Source organism: Phyllobates terribilis, unplaced genomic scaffold, assembly GCF_046119375.1.
Source record: "Phyllobates terribilis strain yellow unplaced genomic scaffold, ASM4611937v1 Scaffold_5__5_contigs__length_657084704, whole genome shotgun sequence".
NCBI classification, from domain to species: domain Eukaryota; kingdom Metazoa; phylum Chordata; class Amphibia; order Anura; family Dendrobatidae; genus Phyllobates; species Phyllobates terribilis.
The window spans coordinates 629,149,323-629,175,534 of NW_027362765.1; the positions used below are offsets into that span (position 1 = coordinate 629,149,323).

General features: G+C 45.2%; 1 protein-coding gene and 1 long non-coding RNA gene across 4 annotated transcripts in view; one reads left to right on the forward strand and one right to left on the reverse strand.

Moving 5' to 3' along the window:
* LOC141273788 (uncharacterized) overlaps positions 1-2,109 on the reverse strand; it is a 32,356-nt gene extending 30,247 nt beyond the window's left edge. The window contains exon 1 of the long non-coding RNA XR_012322137.1: positions 1,986-2,109. This is a non-coding gene — a long non-coding RNA (uncharacterized lncRNA). The remainder of the gene's footprint in view (positions 1-1,985) is intronic.
* CNTF (ciliary neurotrophic factor) overlaps positions 1-26,212 on the forward strand; it is a 177,428-nt gene that overhangs the window by 5,034 nt on the left and 146,182 nt on the right. The window contains exon 1 of one of the 3 annotated variants that reach the window (XM_073686141.1): positions 2,048-2,162. The exons of the other annotated variants lie outside the window; for them this stretch is intronic. The gene's annotated coding sequence lies outside the window, so the exon portion shown is untranslated. Of the gene's footprint in view, positions 1-2,047; positions 2,163-26,212 lie in introns of those variants that run through there. 3 annotated transcript variants of the gene reach the window in all.

Sequence of the window (26,212 nt, forward strand, 5' to 3'; positions counted from 1 at the left end):
CAAAAGACTTCATTTTCATCAACATTAATCCAATTTGTATGTGTGCCCTTTGGGCGCACATTCCATCAAGGAAAATACCTGCTAATAAGTCCCTACCTTCTACAGTCCAATGTCAGGGGAGTCTGACATCCTTAATGATTCACAGGGAGCACATAAAAGCTCTGGTGATCATGTAGCTGCCTGTCCAAAAGTGTGCCTGATAACATAGAGGTGGAATCGGATGCATTTTGGAAGCAGCCACTATGTGCCTGAGCATCTGCATTGCAGACTGTTACCTCTAATAGATCTGCCATCAGGAGACCACCTTCTACTGAGTGCCTCAAGAGAACCCATGTTTTGTCCACTACTGAACAACACCTTATTAATTGGCCCAAAGAGATTAAAAAATAAAATACTCTTTTCCCAAACCATTACTAATCTTCAGACTATGATAAAGCCTTTACAAAATGTCGATTAACACTATTTACAGCTAATCTTTCTGCTCAGATTTAGCATAACATTTTGATATAGTGTTTGGATGAGATTTGGTAAAACACCATCTATACTGCATATGAACATACCCTTACAAATGAATTAAGTCTAGTAATAGCCCTTTTTTGTTTTTGTGCTATGTGTCTCTATTTTTTTGCTCCAAACTAATCAAAGTGGGTTGATGAATTATGCACCAAATCAAATATGCTGTTTATGTCTTACCTTTTTGCACATTTTTACAGCAAAAAAATAAATAAAACATGATTCTTTAAAATGCTGTACATTACTCTTCGACTGAACAAAAATAAAATTAGACAGATTTTGTACTCCAATTGAATACAGAGTACAATTGCGCAAAAGTTTGCAACATTTTGAAAAGTCGTAAATGATGAATTAGGCTAAATCATCTGGTTAAGAAAAAACACAAAATTTGTCGAACAAAACCAACCCAGCCAAAACTATATAGAATTAACTTAAAAAGGAGCAAATTAAATAGTGAATAAGTTGCAAACATAAGCGTCTCTGCTAGAAGCATTCTTACTCCAGGAAAAAGGCGCAAAGACAACGATGAATCTGTTGGGCCCAATTTGTCATGGCTGCCATTATGTACACCAGCCTTGCTCAAGTACGCACTGGAGTAGGATGTGCCGAAATCTTGCATCTTTTAGCTGCAGTATGCCAACACCAGAAATAAACTCCAGCCCAGTGAATATGTGAGGCTGCACTCGTGCATGCTCCCTCGCTACACCCACTTTTCAAAGAATTGCCTGAGCTGGGATAAAAAAAAAAAAAAAAAAAAGTTGCAATATTTTTTTTTGCTGAATTACAAGTAGCTCAAACATTTTGGAAGATTTATAGTTTTACGCTGTTTAATGAATCGTCCCCATGCTGCTATTTTAGAAGCAAAAAAGAATGAAAATAACCTGTGTGAAGGGAGACAGGTATATTATAGGGGATTTCAGGTCTCATGAAACCCCTGTCCTCTGACACAGCTGTTAGAAAACAACAAACCGCAGCAGGGGGACAGGAGTGTTTCCAAAACTCATTTCATGCATAGATTTGTTGCAGAAATGTTGGGGACTGAGTATCAGTTGCCTACACAGGACTGGAGTCATTTCGTTTGCGGAGCAGCAATTTCTGCCAGCTTCATTCGTAGGTGGGAATAGCAATGACTGGACTCATGTTCGCACATGACTTAGCCATAGTCCCCATCGCAGCAGGCAGGTCGCCAGGGCTTCACATGAAGCCCTCAGAGTGCAATACAAGTGATGTCTCCTGCAGAATCAGTGCCTCGCCATGCTGCTGGAAATATTCACATGTGACTGCATAGTAAGCAGCCAATAACACTGTCCGCCATGCTTCAGAGGAAGCTCTGCACGCCAATGCAGCTGCTAGTCAATAACCAGCTGTACTGCTGCTCTGCACCGCGCTTCCAAGCCGTGTGGCCACGCAGAACGTCCACCAGCCCCAGCTCTAGAACCTAATCTGCGCCCCTTTCACTATTATTTTTTTACCTTTCCGTTTTCCTGTGGCGTTTGTCATCAAATTGCGGCGGCGCCCTCCAATGACGTAATCACGCGATCATGTGCTGCAAGCTGGAATGGGCGTGGCTTCGGCATAGACGCTAAAGCGAAAAGGCTGTGTTAATGATCGACAGGAGGTGCCACAGACGGTCGTCACGTGACTTCTGGGTTGGTGACTTCTTGAGGCAGTAAATGCTCCCCCCCCTCCCGTACACATAGATAGATGTACATATACTGAGTGCATGACACCCACACCTCTAGTATTCACTGTATCCTACACAGGGTTCTATACAGAATCATCATATATGTAAATACGCATATCTAATATACATACTAATTATATATATAACTACGCAAGTTTAACACACCTATACATACCAATACAATACAAAGAAGCTTTATTGGCAGAACCAAATAAACATTAGTTTTGCCAAAGCAAGTGTACAGTAGGGGATAGGGATGGGGACTGTGGGGATGGTGGATGGGGACTGTGGGGATGGTGGATGGGGACTGTGGGGATGGTGGATGGGGACTGTGGGGGTGGTGGATGGGGACTGTGGGGGTGGTGGATGGGGACTGTGGGGATGATGGATGGGGACTGTGGGGGTGGTGGATGGGGACTGTGGGGGTGATGGATGGGGACTGTGGATGGGGACTGTGGGAACGATGGGTAGGGGCATATTCAGGGTGGGGGCTATGGAAGTCCATGGCATATCATAGTCCTCTTTCTCGCAGCCTATGGCATGCATTCACATATTGTGCTGCCATTTCCACCGCACGCTCTTCTTCCCCCAGTAGGATATACGTTTTCTCTTCCTCCTTCATGGATATGAAGTCCGGGAAGAGATCAGAGATTCTCCTGAGGTGAGTGTCCCTCACTGTTGAGTATTTGGTGCAGTGTAGCAGGAAGTGGGCCTCATCCTCCAGGGCCTCCATGTCGCACTGTGGGCACTTTCTGTCTTCTCTGGGCTTGTAGCTCTGCCTGTGCCGGCCGACCTTGATGGCCAGATTGTGGGCACTGAGTCTATAGCGGCTCAGGATCTGGCGGTCTCTGGGGTCCGGGAGTTTCTCCAGATATGGAGCCAGTCTGTAGTCTCTCTGTAGGCTCCGGTACATGGTCAGTTTCTGTGAGGCGTTAATATTGGTCCTCCAATCACTGACGTATCTCTCGTGGGCCTCATCTACCATCTTCCTGATTCTGGCTTTTGTCAGGCTGCTGTGGTTGTTGTTTTGGTCAGGTTGGGTTTGGGTGAGCTGTTCCGTGAGTCCTGGTTTGTTTGACCCCCTTACATGTAGCAGGGCTTTATAGTGATGGGAGCTTGGATTGCTACTATGTAGGTGAGCCTGGAAGGACAGCGTCCTCTTCAGGACTGGTAGGTGCAGTGGGAATTTGCCCAGCTCAGCTCGACATGCACTGTTGGTGGAGCTCCGATGGACCTGGAGAAGGTGCTTACAGAATTCCAGGTGGAATATTTCTTTTGGGCTGGAATCCCACCTTGACTAGTCAGGGTCTGTGTATGGACCCCAGACTTCGCTGCCGTACAGGAGGATTGGGATGATGATGGCATCGAAGATTTTTAGCTAGACGCTCACTGGTGGTTTCAGATGGTAGATTTTCTTACGGATGGCATAGAAGGTTTTGCAGGCCTTGTTCTTCAGGGTCTCTATGGCGTGTTGAAGCTCCCTGACCGTTGAATTTCCAGGCCCAGGTAGGTGTACTTGTCAGTTTCTGTAACAGCACAGTTGTTTAGCACAAATGAAGGGTGCTGGTCCAATCTTGTTTTTCTCTTCTGGAACACCATGATGTTGGTTTTGTTTGGGTTGATGGGTAATGCCCATGTGGAGCTGAATTTCTCCAAGGTTTTCAGATGGTCTTGGAGACCCTTCTCAGTTGTTGATAGCAGCAGTAGGTCATCTGCATACAGCAGGAATTTCACCTGGACGTCATGGAGTGTGAGACCTGGTGCCGCAGAGGATTCTATGGCAGTGGCCAACTCATTGATGTAGATATTGAAGAGCTTTGGACTTAGGCTGCAGCCCTGTCTGACTCCTCGGCACTGCTGGAAATCAGCCGTTCTTTTCCCGTTCTCCCTCACGCTGCAGCGGTTTTCAGTGTAGAAGCTTTTGATGACATCATAGGTCTTTCCTCCTATTCCTCTCTCCAGCAGTTTCAGAAACAGGCCCGGGTGCCATATTGAGTCAAAGACTTTTTTAAAGTCTACAAAACAAGCGTATATCTTCCCGTGCTTTGTATTGTGGACGTGACTCTGAATCAGGCTGTGCAGGGTGTCGGTGGTGTGGTGGTTTGGCATGAAACCTGCTTGGCTTTTGCTGAGGATGTTGTGTTCGGTGAGGAAACTCAGGATCCTCTTGTTTAGGATACTGTTGAACAATTTTCCCAGGTTGCTGCTGACACATATGCCTCTGTTGTTGGCAGGGTCATACCTGTCCCCACTCTTGTGAATGGGTGAGATGAGGCCTTGGTTCCAGGTGTGAGGGAAGTAGCCAGCGCTCAGCACAATGTTGAACAGTTTAGCCATTGCAGCCTTTATTTCTGGTGGGCTGTATTTCAGCATTTCTGGCGGGATTCCATCCAGGCCGCTGGCTTTTCTACACCTTGTGGAAGACATTGTCTCTGAAACTCCCTGTAATGTGATTGGTGTATCCAGAGGGTTTTGGAAATCTTTTACTTTTTCCTCCATTGCCTTTAGTTTTTGCAATCATTTTTCCTGTTCTTGGCTTAGTCCTTCCTTCGAGATGTCTTTATATAAACCTGAGAGACCATAGGTATTTTCAAAACCCCAAAATAACATAACTAAAACACCATATGTTGACTAAAAGAGATAAGTGCTTTATTTATGTATTTTTAAAGAAATAACACATAGGTATAAATAACATGTGTGAAAAGACATAACATGGGCATGTGAGGCAGCAGGGGATAGATAGAGACACAGCTGGTATCAAATTCACATTGGACATATAATAGGTCACATAGTCCAACCCATATAATCCATTAGTCACAGACAATGTGTGCAGAAAAAGTTAAATAACATAGATCAAGTGACCTATAACAAGTCACAGTATAAACAACCATCAGAGGTTTTTTCAGCAACACATAAAAAGTACAAACATCACATGGAAAGGGTCAAGTAAGACATACTTAGTGAAAGTAAACAAGTGACCAGCAGTGCCAGGGGAGGCCCCGACACGTGTTTCCGTACTTCCTCAGGGGGCGTGGTAGGGTGTGTGTGGATACAGGGCCTCTTATATACATGTGGGTCCCATGTGAAGCAATTAGTTACTGACCAATAGCGGCGCATGTCGCCGCATACCAGCAGATATTGGTGACAGCGGCGCGGTCTCAGGCGGCGTACAGGAAAAGGGGAACTCCCCCACTGACGTCAAATGTTCTGGGATGCCGCCCACCTGAGACCGAGTTTTTCCTCCTTTCTCTAGCCATTGGTGCCCCCTCTGTGTCTCCTCCTCCTTGGTAAGCGGGCGCCCTCTGGGTATTACCCATGCTTTCTTGGCTACTTTATTATCTATGGGATTCACCCATTAGATTTAGTATGTTTTTTGACTTCTCTTGTGACTGTTTTTGACATGATTTTTATAAGTCCTCCTACCTGGATGCCTCCCCCTGGTGCACTTTGAGGGGGGTAACAATAAACCCCCCCACCCCCTATATATACTGTTTTAATATTATTTAAAAAAAAATATATATTTATTTATTTTTTTTTATTTTTTATTTTTTTTTATTATTATTATTTTTTATTTTATTTTTTTACTTTATCGATTTATCTCTGCATTTCTGCCCCATATATCTCTATTTTTTCAGTCTGTCTTTTAGTAAATGTGTGTTTTTATTTTCATTTTCAGCTCACTTTTATCTCCCTCCGGCCTCTCTCTATATCTGGTGCCCTATCTGACCATTGGAAGAGAACCTGATTGTTTTTGGATGACAAATTGGTTGAATCTAAATAGAACTCTTTGCCTTTAAGGATAAGGAGCGGACATGGATACCTATTTAGTATGGACATTTATTGCAACATCATCTGTTATGTATTATATGCATGACCTTTTGGTGCAGGGCGAATGGGGTGACATTTGTCACTCCACCGATATGATGTATCTCCTTCTCCATTGTTGAGTAGTCTGTCCTGCTCCATATTTATTCCTTATATGCTCATGATCGATTCCTGTGGCCCGACCTTGTGCGCATGCGCGGGCGCTGCGGTCATGTGGCCGCGACGCGGTCTCGGGTGGGCGGCATCCCGGAACATGTGACGTCAGTGGGGGAGTTCCCCTTTTCCTGGATGCCGCCTGAGACCGCTCCGCTGTCACCAATGTCTGCTGTTATGCGGCGACATGCGCCGCTATTAGTCAGTAACTAATTGCTTCACATGGGACCCACATGTATATAAGAGACCCTGTATCCACACACACCCCACCACACCCCCTGAGGAAGTACAGAAACACGTGTCGGGGCCTCCCCTGGCACTGCTGGTCACTTTTTTACTTTCACTTAGTATGTCTTACTTAACCCTTTCCATGTGATGCTTGTACTTTTTATGTGTTGCTGAAAAAACCTCTGATGGTTGTTTATACTGTGACTTGTTATAGGTCACTTGATCTATGTTATTTAACTTTTTCTGCACACATTGTCTGTGACTAATGGATTGTATGGGTTGGACTATGTGACCTATTACATGTCCAATGTGAATTTGATACCAGCTGTGTCTCTATCTACCCCCTGCTGCCTCACATGCCCATGTTATGTCTTTTCACACATGTTATTTATACCTATGTGTTATTTCTTAAAAAATACTTAAATAAAGCATTTATCTCTTTTAGTCAACATATGGTGTTTTAATGATGTTATTTTGGGGTTTTGAAAATACCTATGGTCTCTCTGGGTTATATAATGTTTAGTGGTATGCCCCCTATTACATCCAAGGTCCTATCTGTCATTGTTATTTTGTTGTACTTCGAGATGTCTTTGTATAGGTCACTGAAGTACTGGAGCCAGATGTTGCCGTTTTGGATATGTATGTTGCTTTTCTTTTTTGCCCATGTGGTTCCATAGTTCCCAAAAGGAGTTGTCTTGGAGGGCGTCTTGGAGTTTAAGTTTAGTGGAGATGTAACTCTGCTTCTTCCTCCTCAGAATGGTTTTGTATTGCCTTTGTATGGTGGTGTCGTAGGCATCTCTGAGGTCCGGGTGGTTGGGGGTCTCTGTATTTCTTGTTTGAGGCTGTTCTCAGGCTCTTCCGAACAGCTTTACATTCTCTGTCAAACCAACCGTAGATCTGTTTTTCTTTTTGTGTCTTGTCGTTGACTTTTTTAAGGTCGGACAATTCGGCCATGGTGTAGAGTATATCAATGAGATCTTTAGCAGCTTGATTCACTCCTTCTGGGTTTGACTTGTACTCGTAGTTGTAGAAGTGGTAGAGCATCTCCTGTATTTCGGGGTTGCTTGGAACCTCTTTATATTTTGTTGCCGACGCCTTGAACCATTTATAGAATGGAGGCAGGTTGAGGAGGCCATTCAGCTGGGGCTTTTCTGTTGGTGAGTTCTTTGAAGATTTCATGTATAGAAGAAGTTTGCTGTGATCTGTCTGGTGCAATTGTGCGGTGACAATAAAGGCGCTGATATTTGCCGGGTCCATGTCTGTAATGGCATAGTCAACAACACTCCTTCCTACATGTGAGTTTAATGTAAATCTTCCTAGAGAGTCTCCTTTAGTACGGCCATTGAGTATATGAAGTCCTAAACTTCTGCATAGGTTCAGGAGCTTTTTGCCCTTTTTGTTGACTGTACTGTCATAGCTGTTTCTCTCTGTGTGTACTGAGCCGTGGCCATCAGGTTCTGCTCCAAATATGTATATGTTTCGGTCTGTGGTCAGAAAGTCTTTTTCTCTCCCCGTTCTGGCATTGAGGTCCCCCATGATGAGAACTTTGCCCCGGGCCTGATAATGGGCAGCTTCTCTTTGTAAGGTCTCGAAGCTGTCTGGATTGAAGTAGGGTGACTGGCTGGGGTATGTAGGTAGCGCAAAGGTAGACATCAGACAGAGAGGTGAGGATGGAGCTGCTGATTTTGATCCACATGTGGCTGTCTCCTCTCTATATCGGTTTGATGTATGGTTGCAACTCGTCTTTATACCAGACTGATATTCCTCCTGAGCAGCGGCCCTGTTTGATGTTTGTATTTTTCAGGGCAGGGACGGAGATTTCCCTGAATCCAATAGGCACCAGGGATTCGTTTTCAGCTCTGGTCCATGTTTCCAGGAAGATCTGGAAGTCTATATTTTTCAGTCTTTGTGTAAAGTCGGGGTCATTTGTTTTCCGTCCAAAGGCCGAGGTGTTCAGGCCTTGGATGTTCCAACTGCTAATACTAAGTGAGGTCATTTTTTCTATATAACTTGTGTGCATATACCTTGTAATGAGTATGGCTGTGTAGGACTCACCGGATTTCTGATTGGTTTATTAATGACGTTCGTTTCATCCAGTCACATTAATTTTTTGCACAATGTGCTGAGCAGGGTCTTTATCTCCTCCATGTCTCTGCTCTGCATTTGTTTACTCTGTATGTCTCTGTTTTGTATATCTCTGTGTGAGGCTGGTGGTCTCCTTCGTGGTGGTATCTGTGGTTTTAATTTTAGCTTTTCTACCTCCTGTCTCTGCCTGGCATTTTCTTGCTTCAGTTCACACATTGCTGTTCTTATTTCCTGCAGTTCAGACCTGTGTTCACATTTCAGTTTGTTTATCTCATTGATTACTTGGTCTTTTTGCATTTCTCTCACCAGGGTTTCTTTGAAGCTCTAGCTTAAATTGTACAAAGTCTTTTTCTAGTTGAGCTAGAAGGTCTTTGGGGGTCTGGGGCGAGGGGTGTGAAGCTTTGAGGGCAGCAGTGGTGTTCCTGGATGTCTCTGTAGGGGTGTGGACATCAGAGGTGGCTGGGGCTTGTTGTTCCTTATGAGTTTGGGCCTGGAGTTTAATATGAGGGAAACTGTCTTCAAATTGCTGTAAATTCTCCTCAGTCCCTTGTACCAGGACAGTGCCGGTGTTGTACAGGCTGATGGTAAGTGAGTTGCACTCGTCATCTTCATGGTCTCTAATTCTGATCTGCCGACCCTTACTGTTATCAGAATTTGTAATATATTTATATTGCTTGCATAGGGCTGTGTGCCAGGCCATTGGGTGGTATGTGAAGAATAACACATTGGTTTTTCTTCTATATACCAATTATATATAACACGCATACATACTAATTATATATGTAATTACATATAACACACTTATACATACTAATGATATATGTAACTATATAACACACTTATACATACTAATTATATATGCAACTATATATAACAAACTTATACATACTAATTATATATGTAACTACACTGCTCAAATAAATAAAGGGAACACTTAAACAACAGAATATAACTCCAAGTAAATCAAACTTCTGTGAAATCAAACTGTCCTCTTAGGAAGCAACACTGATTGACAATCAATTTCACATGCTGTTGTGCTAATGGAATAGACAATAGATGGAAATTATTGGCAATTATCAAGACACATTCAATAAAGGAGTGGTTCTGCAGGTGGGGACCACAGACCACATCTCAGTACCAATGCTTTCTGGCTGATGTTTTGGTCACTTTTGAATATTGGTTGGGCTTTCACACTCGTGGTACCATGAGACAGACTCTTCAACCACAGAAGTTGCTCAGGTAGTGCAGCTCATCCAGGATGGCACATCAATGCAAGCTGTGGCAAGAAGGTTTGCCCTGTCTGTCAGCGTAGTGTCCAGAGGCTGGAGGCGCTACCAGGAGGCAGGCCAGTACACCAGGAGACGTGGAGGGGGCCGTAGGAGGGCAACAACCCAGCAGCAGGACCGCTACCTCCGCCTTTGTGCAAGGAGGAACAGGAGCAGCATTGCCAGAGCCCTGCAAAATGATCTACAGCAGGCCAGAAATGTTCATGTGTCTGTACAAACGGTTAGAAATGAACTCCATGAGGGTGGTATGAGGGCCCGACGTCCACAGATGGGGGTTGTGCTCACAGCCCCACACCGTGCAGGACGCTTGGCATTTGCCACAGAACACCAGGATTAGCAAAGTCGCCACTGGCACCCTGTGCTCTTCACAGATGAAAGCAGGTTCACACTGAGCACATGTGACAGACGTGACAGAGTCTGGAGACGCCGTGGAGAGCAATCTGCTGCCTGCAACATCCTTCAGCATGACTGATTTGGCAGTGGGTCAGTAATGGTGTGGGGTGGCATTTCTTTGGAGGGCCGCACAGCCCTCCATGTGCTCGCCAGAGATAGACCTCATGTGGCTGGAGTGTGTCAGCCGTTCTTGCAAGATGAAGGCATTGAAGCTATGGACTGGCCCGCCCATTCCCCAGACCTGAATTTGATTGAGCACATCTGGGAAATCATGTCTCGCTCCAACTACCAATGTCACGTTGCACCACAGACTGTCCAGGAGTTGGCGGATGCTTTAGTCCAGGACTGGGAGAAGATCCCACAGGAGACCATCCGCAACCTCATCAGTAGCATGCCCAGGCATTGTAGGGAGGTCATACTGACACGTGGAGGCCACACACAATACTGAGCCTCATTTTGATTTGTTTTAAGGACATGACTAGTGTTGAGCGAGCATGTTCGACACTGCTCGTTACTCGCCCGAGCATCTCACTACTCGGGATGTTCGGCGAGCACCGAGCATTTCCGGGTTACTCGGGTGGGAGCTCGGGTCTCTGCCTTGCACGTTTGGAGCTCTTTACAGAGCCAATGAACATGGAGGGATTGCCAGCCAGTCACTGTAATGCCGCAGCCATGTTTGTGGGCATTACAGTGATTGGCTGGCCGCACAGCGTCACCTCGAGTATTTAAAACCGGGCGCAGCCATCTTGGACACAGTCGCTCCAGATCAGACAGTGTAGAGAGGGTGCTGCTGAGTTAGGGAGAGATATATAGTGCGAAATAGGTAGTGTAGGGTCTCTAAAGCCTGCCAAATCAAACAAACAGTCCTTTTCAGGACTAATATCCATATCAGATATCAGGCAGGCTGTATAGGAGACGCATTACAGTTCTGTGTGCTCCTGTTGGTCAAATTGCTAGACTTATCCCCCGGTCTCAGGGGCCAGGAAAAATCCTTTTTTTTTCATCTAAATCCTGTATTTTTTTTTTCCTCAGTCAGACTGTACAAATACGCATCTTATTAACCTTTTGGTATCCCCCCCCCAAAAAAAAAAATTGAGTGTGTCTGTGACTGTTCAAACACCAATATATCTGTTTAAAAGAGTCATATAAACAACATAACTATAACTGTGGTTTTGCAGTTCCACGGGTCAAATCCCTGTATTATCCTGCTTTTGGCATTTTTTGCCGTAAAAAAAAACTAATAGCGTCTCCCTGACTGTTCAGACAAATATATCTGTTTGAAAGATTCTGGTGTACGCCACATAACTATAACCGTGGTTTTGCAGTTCTACGGGTCAAATCTCTGTATTATCCGGCTTTTGGCATTTTTTGCCATAAAAAAAAAAACTGTAATAGTGTCTCCCTGACTGTTCAGACAAATATATCTGTTTGAAAGATTCTGGTGTATGCCACATAACTATAACTGTGGTTTTGCAGTTCTACGGGTCAAATCCCTGTATTATCCTGCTTTTGGCATTTTTTGCCGTAAAAAAAAAAAACTGTAATAGTGTCTCCCTGACTGTTCAGACACCAATACACTGTGTGCAGAATTATTAGGCAAGTTGTATTTTAGAGGATTATTTTTATTATTGATGAACAACTATGTTCTCAATCAACCCAAAAGACTCATAACTATCCAAGCTTAATATTTTTGAAAGTTGGAGTGTTTTTTTTTTTTTAGATTTGGCTATCTTAGGAGGATATCTGTTTGTGCAGGTAACTATTACTGTGCCGAATTATTAGGCCACTTAATAAAAACCAAATATAATCCCATCTCACTTGTTTATTTTTACCAGGTAAACCAATATCAGTGCACAAAATTTAGAAATAAACATTTCTGACATGCAAAAACCAAAACCCAAAAAATTACTGATCAATATAGCCACCTTTCTTTATGATGACACTCAACAGCCTTCCATCCATAGATTCTGTCAGTTGCTTGATCTGTTTTCGATCAACATTGAGTGCAGCAGCCACCACAGCCTCCCAGACACTGTTCCGAGAGGTGTACTGTTTTCCCTCCCTGTAGATCTCACATTTTATGATGGACCACAGGTTCTCTATGGGGTTCAGATCAGGTGAACAAGGGGGCCATGTCATTATTTTTTCTTCTTTTAGACCTTTACTGGCCAGCCATGCTGTGGAGTAGTTGGATGCATATGATGGAGCATTGTCCTGCATGAAAATCATGTTTTTCTTGAACGATACCGACTTTTTCCTGTACCACTGCTTGAAGAAGTTGTCTTCTAGAAACTGGCAGTAGGTCTGGGAGTTGAGCTTCACTCCATCCTCAACCCGAAAAGGTCCCACAAGTTCATCTTTGAGGATACCAGCCCATACCAGTACCCCACCTCCACCTTGCTGGCGTCTGAGTCGGAGTGGAGCTCTCTGTCCTTTTATTGATCCAGCCTCTGGCCCATCCGTCTGGCCCATCAAGAGTCACTCTCATTTCATCAGTCCATAAAACCTTTGAAAAATCAGTCTTAAGTAGTGTTGAGCCACCCCCGTAGTGTTCGAGTTCGGTTCGGTTCGTCGAACACCCGTGTGTTCGCCGAACTGTTCGTCGAACTGTTCGTCGAACACCTTCGAACACCGTTAAAAACAATGGCAGGCAAACAAAAACACATAGAAACACATAGAAAACACCTTCAAAGGTGTCCAAAAGCTGACAAACTGCTCAGAAGACATAACTAACACATGGAAAAGTGACAAGTACATATAGTCATGCGAAAATAAAAGAGGTGGAGGAGTAAAAGGAGGGGGAGACACAGATATAGGCATGTCATGCCCTTCTAAAATCCAAAACGTGAGAAGCCGACACGGCCAGTCCGCTCCTGCCCGTGCCACCTCCGTGTCGCCGGGTTTGTGCCAGAGCCGCGGTGAACCCTGACGGCCAGCCCCCCTCTCCCAATACTGGTGCCTGTCCGCTGGTGGGTCGAGCGAGCCCCCCTGTGGTGGAGGCAGCTCTAAGCTTTTTAATTTAAATTGTCTCTCTAATTTGAATGAATACACTTTAAATCCATTTACAAGGATCTATTGGAGGGCAAGTCTCATGCCAGCAGCCGCGTAATTCCAGCTCCAGTAGCGTCCACTAAAGCTGCTGCAGTTAAAAAGCTTTTATAAGGATCGAGCTCGGCAGTCCACCGCAAGGCATCCTAATGCCAGTCCCAGCCCCTATGCCTTGGGGTGCCTCCTGATGCTCTTCACTAAGTATCCCATGGTCCCGAATCATTTCCTTTGAAAAAATTAAGTGTCTAAACTACAGGTGGTGTAGCTTGCTTAACAGCCGGGATAATCCGCTGACTAGCAGACACTGCTACTAGGCACAAAGTATTTCCTGGGCTAGATGCAGTTAAAAATTTGTAATTAGATACTCTCGTTGGATGCTGAGAAAGCATTCCATAGAGTCTCCTGGCACGCCATATATGATTCTCTTAAAAAGCTTGGGGTAGGGGTCTAGGGTACCCTTTTATAGCCAAAATCACGGCCCTGTATCGCAATACGTCACCTAGGCTGAAGATAAATGGAACTGTAGCACCCTGAGGGCTCGGTTGCTACAGACGTATTGCACCTCACCCAGAGGTGTGATATCTCACTCTCAGGTAAGGATGGAGTGTGGATCAGGACCCGACACCTGCATGCATTACACCACATTGCCGTGGGGCAGGGCGACCAATATGCCCCTGAGATGGGCACGACAGTCCCTGTCCCTGGCTGGAGTGGGGGGAGGGAACACTGAGGAAGGGGAACCCTGTAGTGCAGGAGCAGGGAGGAAGCAGTTCCTGGGTGCATTGAGAAGGGAGTATAAAAGGTGGGCACCATCTTAGTTCAGTGCAGAGAAGTCTGAGCAGAAGTGGCAGGGAGCAGGGGCTCTGCATGAGCTCTGCTCCGGAGGCGGGCCTAGTAACAGAGGCCCAGGCCTGGAAGAGGGAGAAGGAAGGAAGAGGAGCGGAGAAGGCTCCAGGAACGAGGAATGAAGGGATCCCAGGGGTGCGGACGGGCGAGTCGCCACCGCACGCCCGAATCCACCTGCGTGGAGGGGTCAGGCCAAAGGGGGAGACCGGTCCCCGAACTAGTGGAGGCAGGAAACGACCCTCAGCTAGAAACCGGAGGCTCTGACATTTTATGTGGCGCAGCCCCTCGCTACACCCGCTAGGAAGGCACCACATAGGGTCAGGGAAACTGGCGCCAAGTTTACCAAGAGGAGGTCCGAGGCAGCCGGACAGAAGTGTTGGTAAGAAAGGCCAGACAAAGGACACACAAAGGGGGTCCTGTGAAGTGCTCCAAAGTTATCTGGGAGTTGTCTGAGCCCCTCACCTGGTGAGCACAGTACGACGTGGGCAGCCGTTACCTGCAGACGTGGTCTGGATAATAAGAACTGTGAGTAAAGGCCCTGGACTGCATCACTGACTCCGTGTCGTTACTGCTGCTGCCCTGCACCATCACCCCCATCCTCCGCATACACTGCCCTGAGGCTATACTCCTCCCGTGGGGAGTTATGCTACGCTCTGCTGCACCCACAACACCAGCCTCAGCGGTCTGCCCTGTAGCAGCGGTTCACTCTGACCGCAATCCACGGGTGGCGTAGTCGGACATTTAAACATCAAAACCACATAAATAGTTCCGCCACTGGTTTGACCGCCCTGAGCCACGGAACCGGGTCGCCGCCACGAAGACTACAACCACCAGCATCCACCAAAAAGGGTCCGGCTCCGGGTGTCCCAAGGCCCAGGGGGTGCGTCAGAACATTTTCATCACCTTTCACAATCACCAATGGGACAAGGCAGGGATGTCCTCTGTCCCCTCTCTTATACATCCTAGTGACGGAGCACCTGCTCTCATCAATTCGCCATAACCCCAATATTAGGTGGATTGAGGTGGGAGGCACCGAGTACAAGTGCTCTCTATTTGCTGATGATGTCCTAGTATATATCACTCAATCACATATATCCATCCCTGCTGTTATGGCTGAAATAGATCACTTTGTTACATGGTCAAATTTTAAAATCAATGCAGCGAAGTCTGAGGCCCTCGATGTCTCCCTCCCCAAATCCATATAGGATTCCATCCAGTCCAACTTTCCCTTTGCCTGTCCCTCACAGGGTATCAAATACTTAGGAATTCCTATTCATAGAGACCTCTCCCATCTATGTTATCTTAATTTTGGGCCCTTTATTGAACAACTCCATACAGACCACGGTTGGCAAGTTAGAACTGTAAGATTCACTACGTGAACCGCTGGTGTTTTGTGGAAAAGCACATGTACACTGCGTTCCAAATTATTATGCAAAAAGTGTTTAGGAGTGATAAGGGAAGAATTTGTTTGTTTGTCAGTTAAACTCATTGATGGTGATGTGTGTCAGGGCTCTTTATATCACTGTAAGCAATTGCAGACACCTGTGCTAATTAGTTTGGCAGGTGTGTCCAATGAAAGGCAAGACTACTTAAGAAGGCTCTCTCACATTATTAAGCAGCCTACATTTTCTGCCAAAATGGGAAAGAAAAAGGATGTGTCGGCTGCTGAGAAGCAACAAATTGTGGAGTGTTTAGGTCAAGGCATGACTACAATCAACATTGTGCGATGATCAGGATGAAGTGTCTTGGCAATCAAGAAGTATGTAGCTGATTCACAGTACACACGTGTGCGTGCTGATAAGGGCAAATTGAGGACTCTTTCCTACAGGCAATTACGTCAGGTTGAAAGAGCAGCGGCCAAAAAGCCTTGTCATAGCAGCAGACAAGTTTTTGAAACTGCTTGTGCCTCCAACGTCCCCCGAACAACAAGATGCAGGGTCCTTCAGAGGTTTGCAGCTGTGCATACGCCATCCTGTCGACCTCCTCTATCCACTTCACACAAGCAGAAACGGCTCCAGGGGGCCAAACATTACATGAAGACTGATTTCAAAACAGTTTTGTTCACGGATGAGTGCCGTGCAGCGCTCGATGGTCCAGATGGATGGAGTGGAGGATGGCTGGTTGATGGACACCCCACGCAAACACGGCTACAGCGCCAACGAGGAGGAGGTGGAGTAATGTTTTGGGCTGGAATCATGGGGAGAGAGATTGTCGGCCCCTTTAGGATCCCTGAAGGCGCTAAAGATGAACTCCATAATGTATGTGGATTTTCTCAAACAGCACTTCCTGCCATGGTTCAAGAAGAAGAACCGTGTATTTCACAGCAAGATCATTTTTCTGCATAATAATGCACCATCTCATGCTGCACATAAAACATCTGCATCTCTGGCTGATATGGGCATAAAAGGGGACAAACTTATGGTGTGACCCCCATGCTCCTCTGACCTATACCCCATTCAGAACCTTTGGAGCATCATTAAAAGGAGTGTCTATGATGGCGGGAGGCAGTTCACATCTAAGCAACAGCTCTGGGAGGGTATTCTGTCCTCATGCAAAACAATTGAAGCAGAAACCATCCAAAACCTGACAAATTCAATGGACGAGAGAGTTCAGAAGCTCCTTTCGAACAAGGGGTCCTATGTGAAAATGTAACATCACCTAGAATAAAGTTTTGAGTTGAAAACTGTTTGATTTCAGTTTCTAACAACCTGCTAATGCTTATAATTTCAAAAATGACCATTTTTTTGGTCTTTATTAAAATGAAAAGGTTGATCGAAAAGTTTGGGGGATCTAAGAGTGTGGCAACCCAGTAGTCATGATTACTTTGAATTCTGACAATATGAGGGTCATGCTGCAGGTAGTGCAGCAAGAAGGCACTTATGTGTCTTGCGCATCTCGGAGCCCCAAAATTATTTTCCGGGCTAGATGCAGCTAAAAATTATTTTTAATTTTAAATCTGGTGAAGCTTTAGTATAGATGGCCTAATAGGATCAGTGCTGCACACTGCTACAAAGCCCAAATTATTTTCCAGTCAAGATACAGATAAACATGATTAGTAATTTGAAAGCTTAAAACGGTTGGTAGGGTGATTTTAACCAATCATCAAGCTTTTACTCTCCCCAGGATGACACAGGGGTAGAAAAGTCATTTCGGATCCATGATTTGTTCATCTTTATGAACGTGAGTCTGTCTACATTATCAGTGGAGAGCCGCGTGCGCTTATCTGTCAGCACACCACCAGCAGCGCTGAACACACGTTCAGACAGAACGCTGGCTGCGGGGCATGACAAGATCTCCAAGGCGTAAGTGGCTAGCTCCGGCCATTTATCCAGATTGGAAGCCCAAAAAGAGCAAGGGTCCAGTGACATAGTCGTGGAGTCGTGGCTTCAATGTTTACTTGGAGATACTCCTGTACCATCGTCTCTAGGCGTTGACTATGTGTCAGACTTCTTGTCTCCTGTGGCCTTGCAAAGGATGGGCTAAAAAAGTGGTGAAATGATTCCGCAAAATTGATGTTACCAGCAGATACTGTGGTTCTGTTACGGTTTGAGTGCTGAACACTTGACGGTCCCACGGTTGGAAAGTTGGAACTGTGAGATTCACTACGTGCACCACTGGTATTTTGTGGAAAAGCACATGTAAGATTCTGCAACAGTCTCTGCTGATACTCCTGCATGCGTGCATCCCTTTCTATGGCAGGAATCATTTCTGCAAATTTACTTTTGTACCGGGGATCTAACAGTGTGGCAACCCAGTAGTCAGGATTATTTCTAATTCTCACAATTCGAGGGTCATGTTGCAGGTAGTGCAGCAAGAAGGCACTCATGTGTGTTGCGCATCCAGGAGCACCAAGTCCCTGTTGTGTTGGTGGCGAGGTAACAATCATGCTTCCTTCCTCTGTCCTCTCCCCCCAACCTCGCACAACAGAAATGTGATCAAGGTCTCCCTCATCTGATGAGTCTTCCATCAGTTCGTCCTCCACTTCCTCCTGGGCTCCTGCACCTTCCTCACTAGTTTGGCTGCTACCATGCGCCCTGGTAAAACCATCTCCCCCACCCTCACATGCCTGCCGCCTTGGTGCTGCCGACCGTCTGGACCTTGCAGATGTTAGCCCTTCCGCATACAACTCCTCCTCCTCTACTTCCTCCACTTCCTCTTGTGCCACCACCTGACTCCGAATTCTGTTTAACATGTGCTCCAGCATGTAAATCACCGGAATAGTCATGCTGATAATGGCATCGTCAGCACTAAACATCTTCGTTGCCATTTCAAAACTGTGCAGAAGGGTGCATAGGTCCCTGATCTGAGACCACTCCTCCAGCGTGATTTGCCCCACCTCTGAATCTCGTTGGCCCAGGCTATACGTCAGAACGTATTGCACCAGGGCTTGTCGGTGCTGCCACAGTCGCTGCAACATGTGCAGAGTTGAATTCCACCGGGTAGGCACATCGCATTTTAGCCGGTGAAGTGGCAGGCCCAACGACTTCTGTAGAGATGTAAGTCGCTGAGCTGCGGGATGCGAACGGCGGAAGTGAGCACACAGCGACCGTGCCCTCTGCAGAAGGCCATCTAGTCTGGGATAGTGGGCTAAAAATTGCTGGACAACCAGGTTCAACACGTGAGCCATACAAGGCACGTGTGTGACATTGCCCCGGCGAAGGGCCGCACCCAGGTTTGCAGCATTGTCGCACACGGCCTTCCCTGGTTTCAGGTCCAGTGGAGACAACCATTCATGAAATTGGTTCTCCAGAGCTGACCACAACTCCTCAGCTGTGTGACTCACATTTCCCAGACATTTCAATGTAAAAACCGCCTGATGACGTTGAGCCCTACTGCCAGCATAGTAAGGAGGTGTGCAGGATCCCTTCTGCGCAGTTAGAAAGCTTGTGGCATGACCAGACAGGCTTTGGGTGCAGGTGGAAGACCGAGAGGAGGTTGAGGAGGCAGAAGCAGTGGAGGAACTTTGACATAAAGAGGATTGACGCACAACTCGTGGGGACGGCAAGACTTGGACAGCAGCCCCTTGTCCTGCTGTCACCATAGTTACCCAGTGCCCAGTCAGCGACATGTAACGCCCCTGTCCATGCCTACTCGTCCAAGTGTCTGTGGTGAAATGCACCCTGTCACACACAGAGTTTCTCAAAGAAGCGGTGATGTTGTGTGCGACATGCTGGTGGAGCGCAGGCACACCTTTCTTTGAGAAGTAGTGCCGACTGGGCATCTGGTACTGGGGCACTGCGACGGACATAAGGTCTCGAACATCCTCTGTGTCCACCAGGCGGAAAGGCAGCATTTCTGTAGCCAAGAGCTTGCAGATGGTGAAATTCAACCTCTTAGCTTTCTCATGGCTAGGAGGAAATGGTCTTTTACTTGTCCACATCTGAGGGACCGAGGGCTGGCTATTGTGCTTAGACGGGGTTGATAAGGGTGTCCCCGGCAAACTGCCGGTCTGTGAGGAAGATGCAGGCAGACATGTTAGGTTGCCTTGATCCAAAGGTGGTGCTATCGATGTCGGACAGCGCTCAACACCAGCTGGTGTTCCCACCTCCAAAGAAAATGATGACCTGCCAATCACGCTGGCTGTTGCGGGTAAAGAGGTGGCAGGTCTGCGCCCCAAAACAGGTGTGACTGCTGTCCCCCCAGTCACAGAGGATGAAGAGGCCGCGGATGCACAAGATATGGCAGACGGTGGTTGGCCCGGCCGGCTAGGCCGCATTGTAGCACACTGAGCTTCCCACTGCAACTTATGCTTCATGTCCATGTGCCGGTTCATGCATGAAGTACTCAAACTCTGTATTTTTTGGCCTCTACTTAGCTTTTGCTGACAAATGTTACAGATAACACGAGTTGGGTCATCTTTATCGATCTGGAAAAATGCCCAGGCTATGCAAGGCTTAGCACCCATGCGACCTGAAGAGCCACCACGACTTGTGGTGAGAGGCAGAGTTGTGTTTGAGGATGCAGTTGTTGACGTGCTTCCAGTACTACGTCTCTGTCCAGGAAGGCGCAACCTGACCTCGTCGTCACTAGCATCTTCCTCCACCTCCTCTGCTGACCTCATCTCTTGGCTGACTGTGGGTTGACAGTAAGTGGGATCTCCAACCTCATCATCATCACCCTGTGTGTTATCACACCCGTCGTCCTCAGAGCCAACCTGTTCCTGCCCTGACAAAAAACTAAAGTTGTCGCTCCAATCAGGTATTTGAGTCTTATCATCGTCTTCCTCATTGTCTCCACCAACAGGAGTTACAGTTTGGGAATGAGGGTCTACATTATGGTCAGAACCTTCTGCGTCTGGTCCTGGATCCGACTCATAAAGATTCTGGGCATCAGTGCAGATCATTTCCTCATCTGGATTCACAGAAGCGCAGGAGTCGACCTCTGATTCCCAGGCTATAGTATGAGTAAACAGCTCTGCAGACTCAACCATCTGTTCTACCTCATACTCAGACGGGCAGCTGGAGATTTGGGAGCTGTGAGGAAGCAAGTGCGATTTGGGTGACACCTTTGAGGACTGGAGTATTTGTGATGTTGAAGTTGATGTGGAGGAGAGCCCACTTAAAGGAGCACTTGATATCCGTTGAAGCACCTGCTGTTTTTGTGCCTCATCTGGAATTTGTAGTGATTGGCGTGGCCGTAAGAAAGGGATCTTATCACATTGTCCGCTAAAAGAAGTAGACATTTTAGTTTGGCTGGAAGATGGTCTTTCTTCTGCAGATGTTACTGTTGCTTTAACACCTACCCCACGGACACAACCTTTTTTCCCCTTCCCAACACGCCTATTCCCCTTTCCACCAGCAGCAGGCCTTTTTCCACTCATTTTGGTGGTTAACTAATTCACAACTCTGGAGTTGTTTGCACAAAAAAACAATGGATGGTAACCGAGCAGAGCTGAGTGGCCAAACTGTGGTATTAGGCCAAAACTATTGGCTGGGTTAGATGCAGAAAAAAATTATATTCAATTTGCAACCTGATGGAGGTCAGTATAGATGGACTAATACAACAAGTCCCACACACAGCTAGAAACCCAATATTTTTTCAGAGCTAGATGCAGAAAAAATTATATTCAGTTTGCAACCTGATGGAGGTCAGTATAGATGGATTAATAGAACAAGACCCACACACAGCTAGAAGCCCAATATTTTTTCAGAGCTAGATGCAGAAAAAAATTATATTCAGTTTGCAACCTGATGGAGGTCAGTATAGATGGACTAATACAACAAGTCCCACACACAGCTAGAAGCCCAATATTTTTTCAGAGGTAGATGCAGAAAAAAATATATTCAGTTTGCAACCTGATGGAGGTCAGTATAGGTGGACTAATACAACAAGTCCCACACACAGCTAGAAGCCCAATATTTTTTCAGAGGTAGATGCAGAAAAAAATATATTCAGTTTGCAACCTGATGGAGGTCAGTATAGATGGACTAATACAACAAGTCCCACACACTGCTAGAAGGCCCAATATTTTTTCAGAGCTAGATGCAGAAAAAAATTATATTCAGTTTGCAACCTGATGGAGGTCAGTATAGATGGATTAATAGAACAAGACCCACACACAGCTAGAAGCCCAATATTTTTTCAGAGCTAGATGCAGAAAAAAATTATATTCAGTTTGCAACCTGATGGAGGTCAGTATAGATGGATTAATAGAACAAGACCCACACACAGCTAGAAGCCCAATATTTTTTCAGAGCTAGATGCAGAAAAAAATTATATTCAGTTTGCAACCTGATGGAGGTCAGTATAGATGGATTAATAGAACAAGACCCACACACAGCTAGAAGCCCAATATTTTTTCAGAGCTAGATGCAGAAAAAAATTATATTTAGTTTGCAACCTGATGGAGGTCAGTATAGATGGACTAATACAACAAGTCCCACACACAGCTAGAAGCCCAATATTTTTTCAGAGGTAGATGCAGAAAAAAATATATTCAGTTTGCAACCTGATGGAGGTCAGTATAGGTGGACTAATAGAACAAGTCCCACACACTGCTAGAAGGCCCAATATTTTTTTCAGAGCTAGATGCAGAAAAAAATTATATTCAGTTTGCAACCTGATGGAGGTCAGTATAGATGGATTAATAGAACAAGACCCACACACAGCTAGAAGCCCAATATTGTTTCAGAGCTAGATGCAGAAAAAAATTATATTCAGTTTGCAACCTGATGGAGGTCAGTATAAATGGATTAATAGAACAAGACCCACACACAGCTAGAAGCCCAATATTTTTTCAGAGCTAGATGCAGAAAAAAATTATATTCAGTTTGCAACCTGATGGAGGTCAGTATAGATGGATTAATAGAACAAGACCCACACACAGCTAGAAGCCCAATATTTTTTCAGAGCTAGATGCAGAAAAAAATTATATTCAGTTTGCAACCTGATGGAGGTCAGTATAGATGGATTAATAGAACAAGACCCACACACAGCTAGAAGCCCAATATTTTTTCAGAGCTAGATGCAGAAAAAAATTATATTCAGTTTGCAACCTGATGGAGGTCAGTATAGATGGACTAATACAACAAGTCCCACACACAGCTAGAAGCCAAATATTTTTTCAGAGGTAGATGCAGAAAAAAATATATTCAGTTTGCAACCTGATGGAGGTCAGTATAGGTGGACTAATAGAACAAGTCCCACACACTGCTAGAAGGCCCAATATTTTTTCAGAGCTAGATGCAGAAAAAAATTATATTCAGTTTGCAACCTGATGGAGGTCAGTATAGATGGATTAATAGAACAAGACCCACACACAGCTAGAAGCCCAATATTTTTTCAGAGCTAGATGCAGAAAAAAATTATATTCAGTTTGCAACCTGATGGAGGTCAGTATAGATGGATTAATAGAACAAGACCCACAGCTAGAAGCCCAATATTTTTTCAGAGCTAGATGCAGAAAAAAATTATATTCAGTTTGCAACCTGATGGAGGTCAGTATAGATGGATTAATAGAACAAGACCCACACACAGCTAGAAGCCCAATATTTTTTCAGAGCTAGATGCAGAAAAAAATTATATTCAGTTTGCAACCTGATGGAGGTCAGTATAGATGGACTAATACAACAAGTCCCACACACAGCTAGAAGCCCAATATTTTTTCAGAGGCAGATGCAGAAAAAAATATATTCAGTTTGCAACCTGATGGAGGTCAGTATAGGTGGACTAATAGAACAAGTCCCAAACACTGCTAGAAGGCCCAATATTTTTTCAGAGCTAGATGCAGAAAAAAATTATATTCAGTTTGCAACCTGATGGAGGTCAGTATAGATGGATTAATAGAACAAGACCCACACACAGCTAGAAGCCCAATATTTTTTCAGAGCTAGATGCAGAAAAAAATTATATTCAGTTTGCAACCTGATGGAGGTCAGTATAGATGGATTAATAGAACAAGACCCACACACAGCTAGAAGCCCAATATTTTTTCAGAGCTAGATGCAGAAAAAAATTAGATTCAGTTTGCAACCTGATGGAGGTCAGTATAGATGGACTAATAGAATGATGCTATGCCCAAAAGATTTTACTTCACTAGGTGCAGTAAAAAAATTGGTATTCTATACACAGGTGGTATATCTTGCAACACAGATAGGCTACTCCACTGACTAACACACTCTGCAATAGGCCAAAAAGGATTAGCTTTGCTAGATTCAGCCAAATGCTGTGAAAAAAACTTGCACAGCACTGGCACAGACCTGCCTGGCAAAAACTGATAGGAACTGATGTAACCTAGTCCTGAAAAGGACTCCAATTACAATTAGTCTTTACTCCCACAACCTATCTATTTAAGAGCACAGACCTGCCTGATAAAAGTCGTAGGAAATGCTGTAACCTAGTCCTTAAAAGGACTGCAATCACAACTATTCCCTACTCCCAAGCTATCTGTATATTTGTGCGAAAATTGGCTTGAAATTAACAAGGTATAGCGCATACAGCAACAGCGGTGCCGTCTAACACGCAGCTGCAGCAGTGAGAAAATGGTGGCGACGGGGAAAATGGCTTGGTCTTATAGGGCAAGGACATGTGACATACACTGCCAATGACACATGCCCTTGCTTGTGTGAAAAAAAGCACTTCGCTCCGTGTGTGCGCTGCTGATAGGCTGACAGATTGCACCTCCCCACTGTAAATGCGGGAAAGAGAAAAAAAAATGGAGATCTTCATTGTTCCTGCAGAGATCCATCCACTGCCCCTCCCCCCACCCCGCTGTACACTCAAACTGCGTATTAACATTAATTTTCATCATTACTGAGAAAAAATCCAGTTATGATTTTGGTGCACGAACAGTTATCGAACATAACCTCGAACTGCCGAATTTTTCTCAAATTGTTCGTGTTCGCCGAACGGCTCGAACACCGCCCAAAACAGCTCGAATTTGAGATTGGCGAACAGTTCGAGTAGAACAACGCTCATCTCTAGTCTTAAGATATTTCTTGGCCCATTCTTGACGTTTTATCTTATGTTTCTTGTTCAAAGGTGGTCGTTTTTCAGCCTTCCTTACCTTGGCCATGTCACTGAGTAGCGCACACCTTGTGCTTTTTGATACTCCAGTAACGTTGCAGCTATGAAATATGGTAAAACTGGTGGCGAATGGCATCTTGGCAGCTTCACACTTGATTTTCCTCAATTCATGGGCAGTTATTTTGCGCCTTTTTTGGCCAACACGCTTCTTGCGACCCTATTGGCTATTTGCCATGAAACGCTTGATTGTTCGGTGATCACGCTTCAAGACATCTCACAATTTTGGTCTTTTCAAGCCCGTCAAATCTCTCTTCTGACCCATTTTGCCAAAGGAAAGGAAGTTGCCTAATAATTAAGCACACCTTATATAGGGTTTTGATGTCATTAGTCAACACCCCTCCTCATTACAGAGATGCACATCACCAGATTTACTTAATTGAGAGTTGGCTCTCAAACCTATGCAGCTTGGAGTAGGACAACATGTATAAAAAGTATCATGTGATCAAAATACTCATTTGCCTAATAATTCTGCACACAGTGTATATCTGTTTAAAAGAGTCTGGTGTAGGCCTGAAAAATAGAACTGTGGTTTTGCAGTTCCATGGGTCAAATCTCTGTATTATCCTGATTTTGTCATTTTTTGCCATAAAAAAACCTGTAATAGTGTCTCCCTGACTGTTCAGACACAAATATATCTGTTTAAAAGATTCTGGTGTAAGCCACATAACTATAACTGTGGTTTTGTAGTTCCACGGGTCAAATCTCTGTATTATCCACTTTTGGGTCTTTTTTACATAAAAAAACAGTAATAGTGTCTCCCTGTCTGTTCAGTCACAAATATATCTGTTTAAAAAAGTCTAATACACGCCAGTAAATTAGAACTGTCGTTTTTGCAGTTCCACGGTTCAAATCTCTGTATTATCCAGCTTTTGGCCTGTTTTACGTAAAAAAAAACAGTAATAGTGTCTCCCTGTCTGTTCAGTCACAAATATATCTGCTTAAAAGATTCTGGTGTAGGCCAGACAAATAGAACTGTGGTTTTCCTCTTCCACGCGTGGCAAGGGACGTGGAACTGGACGTTCTGGTCATGGTGCGTGTAGAGGACGGGGCCATGGCAAAGGTGAAGATGTGCCACAACCAACAGCCACATCTTCTCGCTCCCACTTCTTGACCAAATTACTAGGGAAGCACACTTCAACACCAGTATTGCGAACTGATAAGTGTGAACAGGTTATTAATTGGATAGCAGATAATACTTCCAATTACCTTGGCACCACCACCTCCGGTCTGTCTTCCACACGGTCAAGTTTTAGTAGCCGTGACTCTCGACCGCATACTCCTCCTCACCCTGATGCTCCTTCCTCCCACCATGCTGAGTGTCATCAGACAGCAACTGATCCCACACTTGGACACTCTGAAGAGCTGTTCACTTGTCCATTTCCATATTTGTGCCCCTCGCCTGCTCCGCTTGAAGTGGTGGAAGAGGAGATCCCATGTAGCGATACCCAAATATTTGAACAGCCACGACCACAGGAAGTCGACGCTGGCAATTTGTCACAAGAGGTGGACGATGACGAGACACAATTGCCACGAAGTGAGGAGGAGGATCGTGGTGCGCAAGTGGAAGAGGAGGAGGTGGTGGATGATCTAGTAACTGACCCAACGTGGCAGGAGGACACGCAGAGCG